Genomic DNA, 24,023 nt, shown 5'->3' with positions numbered 1-24,023 from the left:
GAGAGAAACAAGCTTTTGTTCAAACTCAGTGTTTTTTATTTCTACCTCCAATCCCCATTTTTTTGTAGAGGGAGAGAGGTGCTAAGGCCTCCTCCTTGCCCCTCCCAAATATACCAGCCAGTTACCCATACCCATCTGATTGAATCAGGGTCTTAGTGACTTCCTCAAAGTCACACACCCAAAGTTTTTGGCAGAACTGGACAATAAGCACAGATTTTATGAATCTCAGTGCAGTGTCTTCTAAGTAAACGTTAAATAATAGTGGTGATGTCAGGAAGTGGAAACGGCAATGATTTTATTTTCATCTACTGACTCAACAAAATTAAAACTTTACTTTACACAGTTGTGAAAGTTATTTTGTTTTCAAATTATTTGAGCTCAAAACTAGAGATGGAGACTAGAGTTTTGTTGTTGACAAAACAGTTTTCTCTCAGAAAATGCAGTTTCCCACATTTTGTGGAAATGTATCTTTCAATATTTTCAACTGGAAAAAGTCAAAATCAAGCATTTGACTTTGTTTCAATACATTTGAAGTGTTTGATTTCAGGGTTACCATTCTGATTCATTTTGTTTCAATGTCTATATTGTATTCAGATATTAATATCTCTATATTACATATTTTATACTCTATTATGAAATTTTGACAGAAAAAAGAAACATTTTTACCTTCTCAAAATGAAACAATTTGACAGTATTGACATGAAATGCTTCAAAAGTTCTAAATTGAAATTTTTTGGAATTTTCATTGTGTGGGAAATTTTGGCTTTTCATTCTGATTTGGAATAAAAAAAATCAAATTATTAGAATTTCCTGTGGAAAGGAAATTCTGGTTTCCAACCAGCTATACTCAAAACTTACTTGGTGTGTCCCTTTAACAATAAGTGAGAGAGTGCAGGGCTGACAAACATTGCAACATTCTTGGCTCAAAATCTTGCCCTTTACAAAGACAATGGTATACTATGCATCTCTCAACCATTCATGCTCATGGCAACCCGCTGGGATGGCATTTTGTGTTCTTCTGCATGTTAGCATGCCAATTTCTTTCACTGCAGCACAGGTGCCAATAAGATTGGATTTAGATGGGCAAGCTGCATAATTCTACTTATTTGTGGTCACTGCAGGGTATCCTGCAGGGAGACCACTGTACCTCACTTGATGATATCTGTTGACATTTATCTGCTAGAAAAAGATTTCTTGAATAGTGGGGATTTGAGGGCCTTGGTAGCTGCCAAAAGAGAGTGGTTGCATTTTTTCACACACCAGGGAAGCCCATTAAAACCACTTTCGTTGTGCAGACCTATGTTTTACTAGATGCTGACACATACAACTTTGAAAGCCTGTCTTTCCCAAATATATTCCACCACCCCACCCCAACCCCGCATCTCCCCTGAGATACCTCATCCTTGCATGGGATTCTGTACTCTGAAAGTGAACCACAGAATCGTAGAAATGTAGGACTGGAAGGGACTCGAGAAGTCATCCAGTCCACGCTCCTGTGCTGACACAGTACCAGATAAACCTAAACAATCCCTGATAAGTGTTTGTCCAACCAGTTCTTAAAAACCTTCATACAATATTCCTGTTAATACATCCTAGAATATTAGCCTTTTTCACATTTGCCCTATAGCTTTGATTCTCTTGTATCTTGTTGGTCTTAACCAGTCATTCCTGATCCTTAGTAAGAGAACAAGAACTACATGACAGCCATCATTTGAGACCCTTTTTTCCTAATGTAGCTGATTTCTGGTCTCTCTCCCTCTCACTTCCTCCTACATTCAGTTCAGATTCATTTTTGAACAACAGGCTAATAGGAACGGCCTACGTTTGGGTGAACAGGCTATTTCTGTGCTGTCTGAAGTTTCTCATTTGGAATACTTTGAATTAAATTTTAAAAAGGAGGAGGAGGAGGAGGAGGAGGTGGAAACTGAAATTCTCCTAGTTCAGACTTCAAGTTTGGAATATTTTAAAAGAACCAGACATGTTTGATGTAATAATGTAATGCCTTTGAGGATACAAGGTTTGTGGAGCTTTAAGCATAGACTACACTTTCACTTTTTAGATTTAGGAAGGCAGGTGCTATATAGGCAGAAACATCTAATGGACAAATTTACTCTCTATTAAACAGCATACACTTAAGTAAATAAAGTACTGCTGAGGTACAGCATGTAGAGCTAATTTTTATGCCATGAAATAGCTATTGGAAAATTTGAGTCCTGTTTGTTAATTAAACATGTCATGATTTTTTAAAAGAACTAAATAGGAAAAATGCAGCTCTAATTGGTAGTACCAACAAAAGCTAATTGGTTTTTAAGCTATAGCCACCGGAGTGTAATTAAGGACCGTAATTAAGAACTTAATTTAATTTATAAATAAAACCTTGTGTGATCCTTGCTAGATGGTCCAGGTATGAATTATATGGGTGGTTGTTATGTGAGTCACAAATTAGAGATGGGCCCAAACAAACCTTATGGTTCTGAGCAAATTTGAATGTTGAGGGGGAATTCAGATACAAGTATCATAGCTGATGCCTGTTGGTATGATGATGTTTAGCATCACTAAAACCCTGGTTCTCAGCAGTCCTGAATTCAACTTTGCAGCTTGGAGTCATCTCTAATATGAAACTCGTGTATCTGGTGCAACACCAAGTGCACAGAGTGGAACCCTCACTGATTTCAGCAGCATGTTTGCACAATGATTGTCACTTTTGATGATGGAACTTAGGCCCAGATCCTCAAATATTTTAGGTGCCTAACTCCCATGGAAGTTAAGCACCTTAATACCTTTGAGGATCTGGACCTTAGGCCCTTTTAAAACTTTACCTATAGGATTTATGTAATAACTTTTACTCGTTATCATTATTTTTTGTTCAGTGATTTATTGTCTCATTTATTATCAATCAGTGGAAATATATGGTCATCTTTAGGACCATTGCTGTTTCTGTCCTTTGATTCTCTTCCTTCCCTTCCTCTTTACTCTTTCTCTGGTGTGATTTTTGTGTGTCTGACCTGTTCTATCCCCTACATTTTCTTCCCTGCAGCAGCTCCCTGTTCCCACATCCTTCCCCATTCAGCTTCCCTATCAGATGAAAAGCTAAGCAATGAAATATCAGTGTTGCCATTTAAGTGTTGTCATTTGACTTTACAGTAGGCATCCTAATAACATTAATGGGGACAGGGTAGTTCAGACCTGAGTTAGTATTTCAGACTGTCTGAAGACTAAGGAAGACAACATTGCATTGGTTTCAACTACTTCATGTTTGGAAGGTGATTCTGGCAACTATGAGGGCTAAAACTGTACTTTGCTAAAAAAAGAAATCTGAGTAGTTCATTTGGGCTTCATAAGTAGATCAATGTCTTGACAACCCTGCCAGAGTTTGATGTATACTGAGAATTATGCTGCGCGATTTGTATTGAATAGCCTGCTAGTTTCTAGTAAAACCATGGTTCATCTTGCAAGCTCTCTTTTTCTGCTCTTTTTCTCAGATATGTTATGGCACTGTTTAGTATTATTGAAGAACTATTAATTCATTAAAATCGGAAAAATTAGAGACTTGGAAAGAGATACAATGTGTGCAATATTCCATCCAAAGTATTATTATTTGAAACCAGAAAAAAAACGGTCAGTTTTGTTACATATAATATTCTTTATTAAATGTTCTACATAGTCTCATTCATTGTAGGATTTCAAACACTTTACACATACTAAATTAATGTTCACAGTTCCAGTATGAGGTACAGTAAGTATATATCATATCCATTTTACAGATAAATCTGCTGAGGCAAAGACAATGAGCTGCCTCCAAAGTCAGACAGTGAGTTAGTGATAAACTGAGACTAGAGGCTTTTAATGCTGAGCCACATTGTAGACAACACTCTTACAGTACATGTAGACAGTACTCCCACCAAAATAAAAATAAATATAATGAATATATTAGGCTACTCATATATATTCTATGAAGGTGCCTTATAATGGGGTATTTACTATTTCAGCAAACATGTTACTTAGATCAGACTACTGTAACAATATTGGTGTAAAACATATATCTTCAATCATTTAGAACTATGTGTACTGCATTGGTACAAAAGTACCAATTATTGTGTACATGGCTGGATCCAGATACATACAGGGAACATTTGATGTACTGAAGATTGAAAAATAATTTTATTTATACAAGTGGGGCCATGTGCTACCCGCAGAAGTGTTTACTAACTTCAGTGAAAGCTGCACGTTTGCATTCAAATGAATGGTATGATTCAAAAAGTGTACATCACAATCTGAGCCTACTGTAAACAACATTCCATTTCTGTGCAATTTGGCGCATAACCCATCAGTTAATTGGGTTTAATCAGTTATTTTGTTTTAAAGTTTCCTATAATAATGACTTTACTGTAATACTATCTTATCAGAGAATAGAAGTTGTACGTTGCTCTTTCCATAATAGCCTGACTATAAAGTATATCCAAAAAGATGGTTTTAGGTCATGTTACTGAAGAATAAGCTATTAAACATTCTGGATAAAAAACATAGTGAATGATTTTAATCAGTATTTCTTTTTTTGCAGGTAAGTTCAAAACCTGTTTATCCCATTTTAACAGAAGACAGGTATGACTGATGTATTTTCTTTAAATTGATTTTGAATCTTATATTTTTGTAAATTAAATATGACTTTGAATCAGGTTTTTTAAAATGATTAATACAGCATCATTATGTTTTTGGCATTGTCCGCCTTAATATATATTGTCTTGTCTAGGCCTGTGTTCCTATTGTATAATATAATATTAGGTAAATATTAAGGCAGTTACAGTGTATAGTCACATAAGGGTATACTATATGATATTAGTCACTCTGTGCACAAATTCATCCTCTTCTGTAGCATGGTAAAAAATAAATTTGTTATAAGATAAAAACCAGCAATAGTATTGATTCCTGTGATGCACACTGATGACTTATGGGGAAATGTTAGATTTTTTTTTCTTAAAATTTGATCAATGAGAAGCATTTGTATGAATTCATTGTCAGACTACAATAATGTTCAATCATGTAGGGAAATGGCTGAAAAAAGCTCTGCACTTTGGATATTTTGGATGCATTCCGATGAAGTGAGCTGTAGCTCACGAAAGCTTATGCTCAAATAAATTTGTTAGTCTCTAAGGTGCCACAAGTACTCCTTTTCTTTTTGTGGATATAGACTAACACGGCTGCTGCTCTGAAATCAGTATGAATTTGTATACTAAATGGTCTTCATGATTTTGAACACTAGAGGGCACAAAAGCATATTTTTCAGAGAGCTGAATCCCTTTGCAAATGAATTGATACATCTCTGAAAATCAGACTAATTTAAGGAATAATATAACCCACATCATTTATGCTATAATTCAATCACATGATTCACATGATAAGCCACCAGAAGCTGGAGTGTTTAATCCACTTCCCTTGATGGAATTATAGCTTTATTTGTACAATTTTGATGTGTGGCAAGCATTACAGTACCTAGTAAAAAATATTACTCTGCATTGAAATTTTTTATTCCAGTCAGAAAACCCTTAGTAACCATCAATATTCTTGTAGACTACATGGAGAACACTTGCCACTGAAGATCTTCTATCACTCCTTTATTTGTAACTCTTAGAACAGTCTGCAGTGGCAAGTATGTGTTCATGTGTGTCAATCTTTCACAGTAATTTTATTTATATTTTGTTGCCCTGAAGCAGTATTTTAAGAATTTTATAATAGCATCTTTTGATTTAAAATCCAAATAGGTAGTTCTGCTCCCAAATGTTTTAAAAGTAGAATCTTATGTCAGTACTGGACTATAATAAGACCCCAAAAGTCTGCAGATTATAAAATTATCATCTTCCATGTATTATAAAACTAATTCTCCTTTCATTGGTTAACTAATGTGTGTGTTGACTTAAAATACAAATTAATTGGCATATATACACTGCAGAAATCTTAACAACAAAACATAATATGTGTTCCTGGTTGCAGTGTAATTTTCATTCTATGTTTGAAACTGGTCCCTTCCTAATTACAACATTACACAATATATATTGGATATATTTTCATGACACCAGTATAGACCAGGGCTAAGTATAATGCATTAATACAGGATGAGGATCTTGGGAAACCAGAGTTCCAATCCCATTTCAGATGTCTGTTTCTTCTTTGGTTTTGGGCAAGTCAATTAACTTTTCTATCTCAGTTTCCACATCTGTTAAATGGAGAAAATGCTTTTTTACCTCCCATGAGTTCTCCAGTTATTTTTATAACACTTTGATGAAAGCCTAAGTATTATTATAGAAATTTGGAGTGCTTCTTAACATTAACTATATAGTATCACAAATATTAGATTCTCTCTTGGGTGATATAATATTGCAACACAAAATTTCTGTGATAAATACCACATATTCAGTGAGCTGAATTAGCAGAACTGTAGCTCTTTCTGCGAGACCTTCCCTTTTTAAAGTATGTGTACATATTCCAGGCAATAGTGCCACTCAGTGCTCTCCTCTCCTTTTTTGCAGACAGCATTATATTCTACAGCAGTGGTTCTCAAACTTTAGCAATCTGAGGACCCCCATTTTGAGTTAAAATTTTCCATGGACCCTCAAACCCCATGCTCTGCCCCGGGCCCTGCCCTCACTCCACTCCTTCCCCACAAGGCCCCACCTCTGCCCCACTTCTTCTCGCCCCCTCCTCTTCCTTGCCCCTCCTCTTCCTTGCCTCTTTCCACCCTCCCCCAAGCGTGCCGGTCCCTGTTCCCCAGAGTGCAGGAGTCACTGGGATGGGGGTGGAGGAATTGATCAGTGCATCTGGCAGCCCTGGATGTGATTCTGCCTCCTTCCCCGAGCGTGCCCGGTCCCTGCTCCTCCCCCTCCTTCCCTCCCAGCGCCACCTGCATGCTGCTGAACAGCTGTTCCCCCGCATGCAGGAGGCACTGGGAGGGAAGGGGAGGAGTTGATCAGTGGACCCTCTGCGGTACCTTCACAAACCCCAGGTGTCCACGGACCACAGTTTGAGAAACGCTGTTCTACAGCATTTTTAATCCCCCTGTTTATTGACTTTTTAAACTCAGGGTCTGTATTATCTGTTGGAGATAGGTAGGGAGTCAGTTCATTCAAACTCCATCAGGAAAGTCATGGGCAGGGCTATTGCTCCTCCTCTAACATCTATAATTCCCCTCTTACAAATAAGTCCCTACCCGTCTTCTCCCTGCACATATAATCTCTTCTCACTACAGTGAGTAAGAACCTGCCTAACCATCCAATACATTATCTTCTAGGGTGGGACTCAGTTGTCTGCAAGTTCCATTCAGCATCAAAAGAATTGTCATGTGCTTTTCAATTGGCCTCAAACAAGTGGGACTGTGGTCAGTTGGTTCTGAAGATATGAAAACACACTGTTCCTGAATAAAGGAATTTACATGCTACATTGATAGTGGTAACTCTGTCCCCTTATACTTATGCGTTAAAATATGGGTTTTGCTTATATTATTATAAAATGTTATTTTATGCGGTAATGATACAAACAGGACTTTTGTACATTAATTTACAGTAAATCCAGTAATTTGACATATAAATGTTTCAATGTGCCTTGATTTTTAAGTCCTTGTGAGATTTGGAAAAACAAGCTTTTTCTGAAGTAAACTTTTAAATAGTTTCTACAGCTGTCCCACACTTCTTGTCTGGCCCTGACATGCGATTTTCAAAATCAGCGTGGACCTAACTCTGCTCCTACTGTAATGAGTGGGAATAGAAATGGGCTGATCCTGAGCACATCGGAAAATCCCACCCCTTTAATGGTGGTCCATATTAGAGGTAAGGATGATTCTGCTCGGTGGGTCTCGGACAGTTCACTAGGAATTAAGAGATACCAGCATTTGTGTTTGAAATCTCCCAAGAACAACTGAGAGCATTCCACGGCTACCTGGCTGTCCTATTCTCTTTGCTTCTTCATTAAATCCCTTTTCAGTGACCCAGCTCCAAGCATGAGTCTGTGGTGCCTGGTCATCATTTGCACAAGTTCTTCAGTTTCATGTGAACTAAAATTAGGCTATCTCTGTGATTCTTGAGATGTCATTTGTCCTTGAAGTGCATCACAGTCGACTGAGACAATAGACATGAACAGCTTTGACTTAAGCAACAGGAATTTTTAAAAATACAAACAATCACAGCACACATTAGTATAGTAGTCCTTTATCTTATCACACAGAGTTTCTTACGTGTGCATTCCAATATAGAAGGGCATTCAGTCTTATATATAAATAAAAAACAAAACAAAAAAATCCTCAGTAGTGCCCACAAATTAATTGGGCTAACTATCATAGCACAAATATTTTCATTCATAGATTTTTATAGAATATTCCCATTTATAACTTTTTTATAGTATGGAGCATAGTATGCCTAAGATTGCCATGTATATCCTACACCATTATTCGTTATTTTATATACTGCTATTTATATTTTCATTGATATAATCAGTGTGTCAAAGGAATGGTAACGTCTGCCCACCACAGTCTGAATTAGTTGCCAGTAAGCCAATGAATTCATAGAAAAACTTGCTGATTCTATATGTAAAACCTCTTAATAGCCTTGGCTTGAGGTACTTGAATGACTGCCACCGTCCTTCATAGCATTTAAAATCTGCCATGTTACCTTTCCTCTCCATCTTTTTGATTTGCCTAAATAATTTTGGGGCTAAGGTCTTCCCTGTTCAGGGATCCCCCTCTTCCCATTCTAGATCTCCCTTCCTGAGTGTATCATGATCAGTGCAACTGGAGTTAGAGAGGCCCTATTCCCTGCAGGGCCTGTTATTGACAGGACACTGGGGAACAGGGAATGGTTAAAGTTATGCTGAAAGCAATTCAGCCACATGCACAGAGCAGAGCACAGGGTTTAATAAAGTTTCACTTATTCAACTTAACCTGCATTCTGCTCCACTGTTTGCTACTGAAACATGGTGGCAGCATTGGAGCTGTGAGTTCTCTGCAGTGCAGCAGCTGGCAGCATGAGCCATGGAACTCAGTCCAAAGACCCTGGATTTTGCAAATACAAACCTAGACCAGCAATGGATCTGGTGGATGGAGGAATTCGGGCTGTTTGCAGACCTGAGTATTAGCAGGACGACAACAACAGGAAAGTAAAAGTGTTACTTTACCTTTTCAGGGAACAAGGCAGAGTTCAGCACCGCTCTGAAGCTCAGCACTGCCTCAATCTTCAAAGTAGTCCTCGGAGTATATTGCTCCCCAAAGAAAAATGAACTGTCAAGTGACTCAGGCTTTTCCCTAGAGATTAATCCAAAAGAGAGGAGTTAGACCCCTATGTTACTGCCTTATTCATGTTGGCTGCTACATGCAGTTTTGGGGCCTTAGACTCCCTGATTAGGGACAAGATAATCTGTGGCACTTGGAATCACCCTCTGCAGAAACAGCTGCTTCAGGAAGGTGATCTTACATTTGACAGATGCTTAGACATGGAATGTACAGCAGAAGCCTCAAAAGAAAGGATGAAAGCCATAGGAAACACAACAGCCCCTGAAGTGCATGGACTGAGTCAGCATCACAGGAAAGCAGGTGGGCAGGTTTCCATATCCATATTAAGATACTTTTATCGTGGGATGCAGCATGAGCAGGTAAAGGAGAAATGCCCCACTCTTGGACAATACTGTGAGGAATGTGGGCAAGATGAACCATTGCAGCAGTGTGTGCCAGAGAAGAGGGAGGTCCCAGAAGGATTTAGTCAGATTGGTACATGAAGGGGATAGCACATTAGTCAGTGGTGATGTCATCATGACTCTCTCCTGGAGTTCATGAGCCTATCAGGTTCAGGCTGTCAAGACAGGACTACTGCAAAGGATAATACCAACCTCCTTGTGTACGGCAGTGTTAATAAGGAAATGCTCTGTGTGCTTTCAGGTGGATAGTGGGACCTCCTGCAGTGTGATTATTCAGGGTGGATTGGGAGTTGAACATACCCATTAAAAAGAGCAGACACAGTGTAATAATTTACAATAGCTATACAATAAGACAATAAGGCAGCCAATTGGAAAATATGTCCTCATAGTAAATAACCCCCAAAAATAACAGATGGTACCAACTTAAATTTGTGGTGGCAGTTAGTAAGCACCACACACCTGGGGAATACAGCCAGGTAAGCTATGAAGCTGATCAGACCGAATGAGACCATGACGGAAAATAACAAGCTTTTCTACAGCAATGTAGGGACAAGAACTTATAACTGAACCCAGAAAAAATGTAACTCAAACAGCATGAGAAGGTATATGTTAGACATCTACTCACAGCAGAGGGACTGAAAACAGATCCCAACAAGATTAAGGCAGTCAGCAACATGCCAGCTTCAGTGGTTGTAAAAGGGGTACAGCACTTCATAAGAATGAGAAATTTCGGTTCAAATACTGCCACACCTGGCTGCTGTAGCAGATGTCAGCTCACAAGGCAGGATGTTGAGTGGGACTGGGCAGCTTCCCAGCAGCAAATATTTGACATTCTGAAACAAATGATAACGGATGCCTGTCCTGCAGTACTACAAGTGAAGAGAGCCACTGACACTCCAGTGTGGTATACTGGAGAAAGGACTGGGTATAGCTCTTTTGCAGCAGTAGCCAGTTGCTTATGCCAGCAGAGCCCTATCAGAGATTTAAGAGGGGTACACCAAAATAGAGAGTTTCTGGCTGTGGTATTTGGAGTGGAGTAATTCCATCAGTACATCTACGGCCACCCGGGGTAGTGCAATCAGACCACATAACCCTAGAGACAATCATGACAAAACCCTTTCTTAGAGCTCCAGGAAGATTTCAGCACATGTTGATGTAGCTCCACTGCTAACAGGTAGGATTGTCCAAGAGGATTACCAGTGCTAGCTGACACCCTGAGCTGGGCATATATAGCCATCATCAAAGAGCTGGGGGCAGGGGATTAGGACATAGTGCAGCATGTTAGTGGATTCAGTAACCCAGTTTTTATAACAAAGCTGATAGAAATCAAAGAGCTTATGGAAAAGTACATCCAGCTGCAAGCAGTCGAGAGCAATAGAAGGAGAAGCCAAGTACTGGTAAGAGTGTGAACCATATTTTCAAATTAAAGATGAGCTTAATATGCAGGATGGAATCATAGAGAACAGAGAGCTCTGCATCATTATGTAAGGATATCTTGCGAAAAATACATGCCTCACATCTGGGCATTGACAGCTGTTTTAGGCTTAAAAGTGTGTATACTCACCAGGAATGAATACACAATTCCACTACTTGATTGAAGTGTGTGACATCTGCTGGTCATGTGATAAGCAGTAGAAAGGGACTCCATTACATGAGGTGCCACCTGACCATGGGAAAAGGTAGGGACAGACTTATTTACCTTCAAGGGAAAGCAGCACTTGATTACAGTGGACTTACTATTCAAAGATATGGAAAGTCAATGCCCTGCTTGGTACAAGAAACAAGACAGTGATTCTTGTATGAGATAGCATTCCAGACACTATATTAACAAACAGTGGACCCCAATCTTACCTTGGAAGAATTCAAGGAATTTGCAAGCAATTGGGAGCTTGATCACCATAGGTCGTCCCCAGCATTACCACAGAGTAATGGTAAAGTGGAATCAGCTGTGCAAACTGCTAAGAGACTGTTACACAAGGCTGTTTCTTCGATTCACACCCCTTTTTACCATTTTTGGAACACAGGAATACCTCATCACAGGGATGCCAAAACAGTCCAGCATGGGCACTGATGGGATGAGGACTAAATTCTGTACCAGTAAGGGAGAGACCTGTGATCACCAAAAGGATGGAGACATCACTGAGAGGAGATGGTCAACAATCAGAGAAAGCAGGCACTAAAGTAGGACAGGTCAGCCTGGAGACAGGCACTCCTGTAAGTATCCAGTCATTAGCGAGACATCAGAAGAAGTGGACTAAAGGAGCTGTGAGGAGTGCAGTGGCACCCAGGTTCTACGAGGTGGACTACGCAGAAGGAACAAGTAATCCAAAGGAACAGGAGACACTTACAAGCCAACAGACACGACACCTAGAGAGAGGCTACAGAGATCATCACAGAATGGAGAGACAAAGAGCCATCCATAGGCCAACCCCACAAGGGAAGGAGGAGACTCCACAAAGAGATAGGTTACAGGGAGACAGAGAGAGGTCACTCTCGGTATGGTCACCAGTTGAGGAGACCATATTATCTGAAAGACCAATTAATCAGCTCAGTCTGTGGTAAAGACAAGACTCCAACTTGGCCATGTGCTAGTAACCTCTGGAGGAAGGGAAACAAGGTGGTGGTATGGGCATCAATTATTTATTTTTAATGTTTATATTCAAATGTTTGTAAAATAGAGAAGACGCATCATAAGTGAACCTGGAGTCAGAGGGCCCATGGTCCCCGCTGGGGCCATTATTGATGGGACACCATGGGTAGTTGGAATTAGATGGGAAGTAACTCGGCCAGCTGGACAGAGCAGTGGACTCGGTGTAATAAAGTTATACTTGTTCAACTTAGCCTGCATTCAGCTTCACTCTTTGCTAATGAAACACTGAGGATATCTTTCACATACTCGGGATGGTAGCTATCTTTAAGTTTTAATGAATGGCCCGTCTCTTCAGGGTGGTACATTTTTGACCGTTTTGACCTCTCTCTTCTCACTGTCTGTGATTAGTATTTTAATCTACCAGTGAGAATTCCCATGCTAGTTTTATCTTATATTTAGCCCTCCATATGATCTGCTTCCAGTGCAGATGCATTTCTTTTACTTTCTGAGCATACTAATATTTTGTTGTCTGACTTTTGCAATGATGATCAGTTTGCAGAGCTCTCTTTGTAGTTAGCCTCCATTAAAATGTCATTATTTAATTACAGTTACCCCACAGCAATATATGAGATGCCACAAATTCCTAATGCTTATTAGGCCAAATCTTATTTATATTTATGCCAAATATGATTGTTTTACCTGTCTTACTGTTTGTCATTTAAAAAAAACCTCTTTGCTGCAGGCTGCTGTAGAGCTAAACTCAAGTAGTTCACAATGTTTTTATTTCTTTTTATTGTTTCTACAGTCCCATAGCGATACATGGCACTTTACAGTCATTGCTGGGAGGAAGTTAGGTCCAGGTCCACAAAGGGATTTAGTCACCTAGATCTTGGATTTATGCACTACTGCGATCCACAATACCCTTAATACTGTAGGTGCCTAAACTCACTCAGCACCTATATTTTCACTGTAAAAGTGCTCTGGGTGAATACATTTATGGGTTTGGTCAGGAATACAGCTGCCTCAGGCAGGCACTCAGATGCCTATCTCATAGCCCCAGTGTGATCCTCAAATCCAGGTGAAGGTGGGAGTGGGGTATGCCTATCTTGGCTGCAGGGCCTGATTCAGTAGGTGTACTCTGAGCACACCTAACTCCACCCACAAGCAGACAGAGCGGGGGGAGAGGAAGATGAGGAGAACCTCCCTCTTTAGCCCCAGTGGTGAGGACTAGAGTTCACCTGGGATGTGGGAGATCCTAGTTCAATTCCCTTATCTGCCTGATTAGGAAAAAGGATTTGAACAGGGCTCTCCCACCTCTCAGGTAAGTGCTCTACCCACGGGACTACAGAGTAATTCTTGCTTCATCTCTGGCCCAGTTAATATATAATTATTTAATACAAAGGGGGAAGGTTTCCATAGGAGAGATTGAGAAAGACCCACATCAGAATATTCCTTAGTCTAGTGATTAGAGCATCCACCAGAGACATATGAGACCCCCGTTCAAATCCTTTCTCCTCATCTTGCAGAGGGGGAAATTGAACCGGAGTCTCCCTCATACCAGGGAAGTACCCTAACCACTGGGTTAAAGGTTATAAGAGGAGAGACCAGCTCTGTTTTGTTAGGAGGAACGCTAGCACCTAAGCTGTTCTTGCAAGAAGTACCTTTAGGCACCTAAGTTGTCTGACTCCAGGAGAGGGTTCCTGGTTGTGGGTCACAAGCAATGATAGGTGCCTAACTCCCTGTCATGTATTCATAAACTAATAATTCCATCCTGAGATGGTACTTTAAGACTACAAAATGGATGCCCTCTGTGGGGGGAGAGATAGCTCAGTGGTTTGAGCATTGGCCTGCTAAACCCAGGGTTGTAAATTCAATCCTTGAGGGGGCCATTTGGGATCTGGGGCAAAAATTGGGGATTGGCCTTGCTTTGAGCAGGGGGTTGGACTAGATGACCTTCTGAGGTCCCTTCCAACCCTGATATTCTATGATCTATGAATATAAGTTTAGTTTGTGTTCTTAGTTCCTGTTTCAATAATATCAAGAAATATAAACTGAACAGTTCCTTGGCTTTAATAAAATATTCACAAATGCATGCCAGACTATTTATATCTGCCTTCATACAAGCCAATCTCTGCTAACTGGTGAGTAAATATTTGATTTTAGCCATGTAATTCCCAATGCTAGTTTATTTGGAGCTGTCCAACTAAACCATCATGCACTGTTTGAAAACTGAGGAGATAACTCTTGATTAGACAAGCCAGGCACTAAGTCATAGAAATTAATCTAAGTAACTGACTACACTTTAACAGAAACCCAGTCTGTATTTAACTGTTTCCTTCAAAGCATCTCAATTTTCAATATTATCTTATAAGTAAGTCTTTCATTTTTAAAGTTTATATTTTATTACTGCCCAAACAAATAGGTTCCAGGCAACTGTAATAGATGACCTTCTCTCTCTCTCTCTCCCTCTCTCTGTTTCTCTCTCTCTCAAACTGCTATTCCATTCAACAGCACTGTATGCAGTAGGGGAGAATATGCATTCTACAGAAGACTTCTGGAAAACTTTAAAGACTAGGAATCAGCAGTTACACTGCACAGTAGGGGTCCCAGATACAAAGAGGTCATGCAGGAGGCCACACATTTTCTGCAAATTGAGCAGCAGTGACCTTAACAGCGCACTCCTGCTCTCTCTGCTACTGCACAAAGAGGCATGTGGGGATGGAGTCCTGCTTTAGGTGAAATAGGATAAAGGCAGTGGATGCACCATTATGTGGACCCTGTGGCCAAAACCTTATTCAAGGAGGAGCATAGAGACAATGGACAATCCTGCAGCTTTGAGTTTCAGTAAGAGATGCAGAATGGTTTCACTGGCACTCCACAGTCTGAGGGGAGCATTTTAATGTTTCGTGGAATTGTATAAATTTAGTCCCCAGTTCTTGGAGGGGCTTTAGCCCAGTGAGTGATACACTGCCTTGTGTTTGACAGATAAGTGGGAGCAGGGGACTGCATCCCTCTCATTCTATAGAGTCTCAAGGAGGGCAGACAAAGTGAATAGATTCTACATAAGTGTTTATATACAGTGCTGGGTATGCTAGTACCCTTGAAGCAGAAGGATTGTGCAGTCTTGAGGCGCTTCCTGGGGACTGTACTAATGGGAAAAAGCATGACTATACAACAGCTTATTTTAGGTCTTTATACCAGTCATTTGTAAGTCATAGCATCCACATTCATCATAACTCCATGCAGTGGAATTATTGTCATTGACTACATGTGCCAGCCAGAAACATTTATGGGGTGGTTAATTGATGAAAAATTATTTTTTCTAATTTGAGAATTTATTAATATATTCTTTTTAAATGTAAACATTAAAACTTTTTAATCAGTTTGATTTTGGGACGTATAAGGAAATTTCACAAGAAGAAAATATTGTTGTCTGAATTCTTTTCATAAAAATTTGTTCTTAAATCAAACTTGTATCACATTGTTCTTTCTTGGAATAATAAAGAATAGGCTCCCTTCTCAATATCAGTAGGGACCTTTAAATCCAAACCTGGCTGTAATATCACTTGATAGTGCTTTTGAATCAACAAAGATCATTTGCAGGGCCAGAATCCCAGTATTAAGCAAAATGCAAACAACTGTTGCAGTTTCAAATCTCTGTAAGACGATCTCTGCCAGGAAATATGTTTCATAATATAAACTTCTATCAAAAGTTTTGCTAATCACTGCATGTAATGGTTTGTTTTACCTCTTATGAAATGGTACATCAGGTTTCTCAGATACATAGCTATTTTTTATCCAAAAGACTGCCAACAAATAGTAACTTGATTTGACCTTTTGTCCATTTCCTTTGTGTTCTTTGAGTGCCTGGGAGACGCTTATATTCTCAGTGAAATTCACAAACCACTGGGAAATAAACCCTAGGAAAGACAGGAATCAATCCCAGGGTAAACTTCAGAAGATGTTAATCTGCGGTTTTGTGTGTTCTGAAGCTTTTTGTCCCTTCAGTTACTTTAATATGCATGAACATATTGTAGTTTGTAATGATATAGGTGGTCACTGTACATGTCACTATAATAATGACAGTAATTGTATTTGAAATTAAGGCTTATCTTTTCTTTGCAGTAATCTTAATTGTAAGTAGCTTATTTCTTTGACCTCATGAGGCTGGTTGTGTCAATGGGTTTAGTGTAATATTGGGAGAAGGAGCAGAAGGAGAAAATGTAACTAATAATCAGCATGTTCGTTCAGGTGCTTTTCTTCTGTTTCAAATTCTGTGCTTTTATTAGGATGGTTCATGTGATCAGTTTTTAAAATAGAATGAGAGAATGTAGTATACCTGGCAATATGCTACATTATTGAGGTTGGAATAACAACAATATAGCTTGTCCCTGGTCTTGATTCCCAGGAGAAAAATTATCACTTTCAGTTAGTGTTCATATTCAATATTATTATAATTCAATCAGATTTTATAATAATTTACTAATAATTCAAATCCTAATTAATATCATGATTCTGACAATACATAATAGCTTTAGATATCAAGAGAATTGCTCAGCAATCTGCCATTGTTTGGGGCTCATGTTGCAAAGAGATGCTGTTTAACAAGAATTGAATTAAATGGGGTATTATTTAAACTGCTCTAAAATATATGGATTTTATTACATAAAGACAAAAAGCTATCACTTCACCTGCCAAGACCTGATGCACAAGTCCTATTTCAAAGGAAGAGGAGAATTATGATCAGATTGACTATCTGTAGTACATTTCTTAATATATCACAAGTAAATGGGTCTTCTCTAGAGCAGAGTATATTCAGTTATGTTTATGATCTTTGTGAATGGAGTGTATTCCAGTATTCTGCTACCATGCAAATAGTTTTAATATATTTGATCATATAAGTGACAAAGTAATTTATCCTTAAGAACCAATTTTTCTCCAGTTCCCATTGGAGCCCTCAGTATCCCTCCATTTTCACCAAATTTAACACCTTACCACATACACACTCATAATTCATTCCTTCTCCATCACTCTCCTTGTGGACGAGGAATGCTGGACTGGATTACATTCAGAGATTACTGTACTGTTCTTTAATTAGCTAGAAACCTATCTGTTAAGTGATACTGAACAATTTGTACCATATTCAACCTTTGAGCGAGGCAACTCTCCTGACTTCATTGGAGTTTCCTCCATCTATGTCAGAACTGAATTTGGCTTATTGTTTCTGACGTGCGCCTATCCCATATTGTCCCAGGAAGTGAGACTCCAATTTATCAATCAAACTAGAGTCTTCTGTTATGTCCTGGTTGAACACTGCTACTACTGCTAGACTGAGCTGATCAGGGTTTACCTTTTAAAACTACTTTGGGCTTGAGAGTAAGGAAAAAAAGACATTTCAATGCTTAAATATAACAGTGATTGCCACCGTAAAACTTCAGAATATTTCTGGTGCATAGCTAACAGTAAACTGAGTTTTCTTGTCAAAGTCATTCACTGTAACTCAGTAAGACAAACAATGCAGTCTTCTGGAGGGAAAACCTGCCAAGACATCTGAAAATGATCTGCCAATATGAGACTCATTCTCTTAGAGTGGCTGCTCTCTCACAGATGATTCAGCCCTTTCAGAAAAGCTGCTTAATAGTATAAACTGATACCCATGAGAAACTGTGAGGAGAAAAGAGAAGTTTGAATAGAATTAGTAAGAATGTAACAGGGTGGCAATTTAGGGGCCGGATGACATGTTTTTCCTATTATATTTTTTTCCTTTGATACATTCGTCTTTACTAGATATTTTATGTTGCTGTATGTTCTTTATCTTTCTGATATCAATCTAAACATATTGGAAGTAGGATATCAATCTAAACATATTACTGTTTGGTGTTATATTTTGAACAAAGTATATCTGTTGTTACAGGTTTGGAGTTTTGGTTTTAGAAACTGTTAGAGAGTTAGCTGTTTCTGTATTTTACCTAATGTATTTTCTCTGTAGTTTTCAGTACCATGTGTATTTGCTTTTTAATGAGTGCTATAATTATCAACAGATTTACTATGAGAGTTTCTTGCTTTACTAATGAGATAAGAGCTCTGAATATAGCAAGTATTCATGCAAAGGGCAAGTGTCGTGCAGCAGGGAATCCTGGTTATCCCTTCTAGCCCATGCTCTCAGCCAGTCTCATCTCTACCAAAGCACACCATGAGAAAACAATATTCCCTTACACAGTTACAAGTGCTCCATGACTGGGGCAGGGCACTTCAGCACAACTGCCTGGCTTCCTGGCTGAATCATATATATTTTTAGACTCTTTTGGCACTATCCTTGCAAATGGCCTTTCTCTGGGATCCCTTGGGGGTCTCTATCCCTCGTTTATCTCCAAGAAACAAGATGAGATATCGTTTTTTGAAGTCCTACAGGTATCTGTTTTAGCCCTGCTGGGGTAGCTGTTGATAATTCAGTGTGACTGCAGCTCTTTAATGTTCTGCCTCAAATTTGTGGTGTGTAGAAATCTGTTACCCTGTTGTATTTACTATAGCTCACACTATTTCATAGACCTTTATAAGGGTTTTTCTCAGTATGTATTTTAGGAAAATATTGAATGTATTATATATAGTAATATCATAACAAATTATTGGAAATGGCAACCTTAAAGATGCATTTGTTTTCAACATATCTTTGCATATTATCCTCTAAGCCTGGATTAACATAGGTACTCTATAAAATGAATGTAACACAAATAAGTAATGCCAAATCTGAATTAACATTTAATGTTGAGGAAGGCTTTTGCAGATTGGTAATACCAGAAATTAGCAGAGCAACCAGAATTAGCAAACCAGGTTTGTTAAATATTGTAGTATGCAAGAACATAGAAAAAAAATAATCCAGGAAAAAAAATTGCTTCAAATTTTGTCTTAGGTGTCACTATTAGAAAGCTGTTTATTTACACAGACTTCTTTTATACTGCTTTCTGAAATTAAAATTAAACTTATTGCTGCCAGGTTAGCATCTATCCACAATATTTATCTATATCTATATCTTTTAAATTATAAACTTAATATTGTCAAAGTCTACAATTTTGTTGTAGAATGGAAAAAGTGCTGTCAGTTGTGTTATAGGATATAATTAAGGACCTGTTGTACATCTCCTTCTGAGTAAGATGTACTTTTTGTATCCACTGATTCAATATCCACATTTATTTATTGTCATTTTTGTACAGTGAAATTGCCTAAGAGGCTGAGTGCTTTACATAACAATAACAACAACAGGCAGTTAACAAAAATATACAATACCAACAAAACTAACCATGTAAGGTGGTAAACATCTCTCAACATTTTCCCATGCAAAAGCTACATCATTCATGTACAAGGAGTTGCCTAATCGCCATATAAAATATTAAAATATAAACCTCAGTTTGAGTGTAGAACAAATCTTGGTCTTTTTGATGGTAAATATTAAATATAATGGCTAAAATGGTAAAACAAAGAGGAAATGAAGTGATAAAGTCAGCTTATTTGACTGCATCACTAACAAGCTTATTCTTGCTTTGCTGTACTTATGCTTAGAATAGTGGCTGTATGAAAATATCTGTTAATCTTATAGATTTATGCTTCTGCTTAAAAATACCCACAACTAGAACATATTTGTGTTCTTTTTAAAGTGGTGATTGCAAACAGAAGAAAAACATCTTCTGAATAGGTTTAAAAAAAACCCTTAAATTATTTTTTACCCAGTATGTGTGATGATTCCAACTTCCATATAAAGCTGTTTTCAGAAAGCATGCTGACGAGTGGTCTGATTTATGAAGAGCATATTTCAGTACTGTAGTTAAGTAATGCAAGTTTTAACTATTGTCCATTTAATAGATTTTGCAACCATAAATCAGCCTTAAAAGTGAAAGACTTCTTTTCACTTAGAATACCAAACTAACCTAAATCTTATTTGAGCTCTACAGATAACAACAGATGATGTCTTACAAGACTTACCATCATAAGTAGAATTGTTTTTCTGGAGATTTTAGGAATTGTCAGGAGCTAGCAGAATGAAGATAAGTGATCATAAATGAGGGAGAGTTTTGTTTTTACTTAAGTCATATTTTGTTTTTATAATTTAAGATAACCATAACTTGTGATTGGAAAGAGGATTCAGAAGCCCTAATATTTGTATAGTCTTGCATATTACCATATAATTGCTACAGCTGCATTCACACTGTAGGTTATATTTGGAAGAATACTACAGAATTTTATAGTATACAGTCCATGTGTAATTTAATAACCTTGTTTTTGTCAACTCACAGTTCTGCTAATGTCACTGAAATATCTGATGTCAGTGTGCATGGGCTTCTAAAAATTAACACATGACAATAACACATCTAAGTTTTCAATGAAAAATGTTGTTTAGCAAACCCTGTTTTTTCTACTTTCCAATTTTACTTTTACTTTAGAATAAACTATGATTTTAAAATTGCAGTTACTATTTTTTGGACAAGAATGTAATATTTTCATATTAGCACATTCGGAACTATTGAATCTGTTGACTTAGTGACCAGTTCTTCTCTTACATACAGTGTGTTCTGCATATGTGTAATTTTAAAGCCATTTATGATATATTTACGATTTATGACCTGAAAATCAAAAACAAATCCTATAAAAAGTGAGAACATGGACGAATTGCTGAGGATGAGTACAAAAGAATAGCACAAGCATGTAGGAACAAAATCAGAAAGGCTAAAGCACAAAGTGAGTTACATCTAGCAAAGGACATTAAAGGCAATAGGAAGAGGTTCTTGCAGTACATTAAGACCAAGAGGAAGATGAAGCAAAGTGTAGGTCATCTTCTCAGTGAGGAAGGAGAGCTAATAAGAGATGACAGCAAGAAGGCTGACATGTTTAATGCCTATTTTTCATCAGTCTTCACTAAAAAGGTTAATGGTGCCCAGATATTTAACACAATTAATATTAACAACATGGAAGAAGAAATACAAGCCAAAACAGGGAAAGAACAGATTAAAGAATATGTGGATTATTATTAGTTACATGTATTCAAGTTGGGAGGACCTGATGAAATCATCCTCGGGTACTTAAGAAACTACTCAAACAATCTTGGAACCATTAGCAATTATCTTTGAGAACTCATGGAGGAAGGGTAAGGTCCCAGAGGACAGGAAAAGGCAAACTGGGGTTCCGTTCACCGAGGCCAGCAGCGGGCTGAGCGGGGCCTGTGGCCGGGACCCCGGCTGGCAAGGGACCGGCAGCCAGAACCCCACACCAGCAGTGGGCTGAGCGGGGCCAGCAGCCGGGACCCCAGAGCAGCTCAGCCAGGGTCCCAGCTGCCGGCCCCGCTCAGCCCGCTGCTGGTCTGGGATCCCGGCCCTGCCCAAACAGAGTAGGTATCTACCTTCTCCCTGGTTCTAGCCATTCTCTTCCTCTCTCTGCACTGAGATGAGGGTGGGAGTGTGCTGATAACAGGGCTGGGGGTGAGGGAGCAGGCTGGGGGTTGGGGTGCAGGGTCTGGCCAGGAGCTAGAATGAGGGAGGGGGCTCAGGGTTGGGGCAGGAGGTTTGGGCATGGAGCGCTTACCTGGGCAGCTCCCATGTGGTGCGAGGGGTGCAGATGGGAATGTGTGTGTGTGTGTGCAGGAGCTCCCGTTTGGTGCTCAGGGTGGGAGTGGGGATGTGGTGGGTGCAAGAGTCAGGGCATGGGGTGCGGGGGGGTCTGGGTATGTGTGGGGAGTGCCGGAGTCAGGGCTGGGGTTGTGGGGGGGTGCAGGGATCAGGGCACAGGGCACGGTGTGTGTGTGAGGAGGATTCAGGGGTGAGGGCAGAGGGCTGGGCTGTGTGAGGGGGGTTCAGGGTAGAGGTGTGGGGGGTTCAGGGGTGAGGGAAGAGGGCTGGGGTCGTGGGGGTGCTCCCAGCCCCCTGCCCTGAGTGGCTCACTGCAGAGGGCTGGAGGGGATATGCCCTGATTCCACCCCCTTCCCCAAGGTCCCCGAAGCAGAGCGTGCTGCGGCTCCGCTTTTACCTCTCCCGCTCTGTAGCAAGGGCCATCAGCTGATCTGCGGCAGGGAGGGAGCAGAGGAGGGGCAGGAACCCAGCACCCAGGAAGAGGTGGGGGGGAGGGGGGAAGCTTGCCTGCCCTGAAAGGAGAGAGCGGTGGGTGGGGGCCGGAAAAGAGCGGGCCGGGCCGGGCAGGATTTTTAGTGCACGCTGCTGTCTGCTTGGGTCCGGCAGATAGCAGTGTGCCATTAAAAATTGGCTCACATGCCGTGTTTGGCACACGTGCCATAGGTTGCCAACCCCTGACCTAGAGGATGATAAGGTCATAAGGAATGGCTAACATGGATTTGCCAAGAAGAAATCATGCCAAACCAACCTAATTTCCCTCTTTCACAGGGTTACTGGCCTAGTGGACAGGGGGAGCTGTAGACTTGATATATCTTGATATTTATTGAGGCTTTTGACACAGTCCCACCTGATATTCACATGAGCAAACTAGAGAAATATGGGCTAGATTAAATTACTATAAGGTGAATGCACAACTGGTTGAAAGACCATGCCCAAACAGTAGTTATTCATGGTTTGCTGTTAAACTGGGAGGATGTATCTAATGGGGACCCACAGTGGTCTGTCTGGCACTAGTCAATATTTTCATTAATGACTTGAATAATGGAGTGGAGACTGTACTTATGACATCTGCAGATGACACCAAACTGGGGGGGATTGCAAGCACTTCAGTGGACAGGATTAGAATTCAAAATGACCTTGACAAATTGGAGAATTGGTCTGAAATGAACAAGATGAAATTCAATAAAGATGAGTGCAATAAAGAGCCTTAGGAAGAAAAAATCAAATGAACAACTATAAAAGTGGAGAGTAACTGACTGAGTAGAAACGCTGCTGAAAAGGATCTGGGTGTTATAGTGGATTACAAATTGAATACGAATCAATAATGCGATGCAGTTGAAAAAAGACTCATATTACTCTGGGGTGTATTGACAGAAGTATCATTTGTAAGACACAGGAGGTAGTTGTCCCACTCTACTTGGTACAGCTGTGGCCTCGTTTTTAGAGTACTGTGTCCAGTTCTGGGCACCACACTTTAGGAAAGATGTGGACAAACTGAAGAGAGGTTTACAAAACATGATCTATTTGGAAAGGTTAAAAATTAATTGGGCATGTTCAGTTTTGAGAAAAGAAGACTGAGGTGGGACCTGTTAAGTCTTCAAATATGTTATGACCTGTTATAAAGAGGACTGTGATTAATTGTTCTCCATGTCTACTAAAGGTAAGACAAAAAGTAATGGGCTTGATCTGCAGCAAGGGAGATTTAGGTTAGATGGTAGGAAAAAATTTCTAACTATAAGAGTAGTTAAGCTCTGGCATAAGCTTCCTTAGGAGGTTGTGAAATCCCCTTCATTGGAGGTTTTAAAGAACAGTTTGGACAAACACACCTTTCAGGGATGGTCTAGGTATATTTGGTGCTCCCTCAGTGCAGAGGGATGGACTCTTGACCTTTTGAGGTCCCATCCAGCCCTACATTTCTATGAGTGTCTCAGTCAGTGCCGAATAGCAAGTGGCCCAAACTCCCCCTTGAAGGGAATCCCAGTGCAGTTTAGCCACTTCATACCCCACCAAAGAAACTGTGGCTTAGAGCCCCAGGGCCAAATTCACTGGAGAGCCTGTCTATTTAAGTTGAAACCTCTTATGACCCCCTCAGTGTGCATGTTGGGTGTATCTAGACTCTCTTTAGGGTTACTTAATATCTCTGCTGG

The 24,023-nt window shown here is 39.6% G+C and overlaps 1 protein-coding gene across 4 annotated transcripts in view; it reads left to right on the top strand.

Moving 5' to 3' along the window:
* The window catches only part of PDE4D (phosphodiesterase 4D), a 763,522-nt gene that overhangs the window by 437,100 nt on the left and 302,399 nt on the right, over positions 1–24,023 (top strand). The window contains exon 1 of one of the 4 annotated variants that reach the window (XM_084628701.1): positions 9,324–9,571. The exons of the other annotated variants lie outside the window; for them this stretch is intronic. The gene's annotated coding sequence lies outside the window, so the exon portion shown is untranslated. Of the gene's footprint in view, positions 1–9,323; positions 9,572–24,023 lie in introns of those variants that run through there. 4 annotated transcript variants of the gene reach the window in all.

Source organism: Lepidochelys olivacea (genome assembly GCF_965140295.1).
Source record: "Lepidochelys olivacea isolate rLepOli2 genome assembly, chromosome: 5".
Taxonomy (NCBI): Eukaryota; Metazoa; Chordata; order Testudines; family Cheloniidae; genus Lepidochelys; species Lepidochelys olivacea.
Note: the sequence above shows the minus strand (reverse complement) of the source record. Positions and strands in the feature narration are given on the sequence as shown.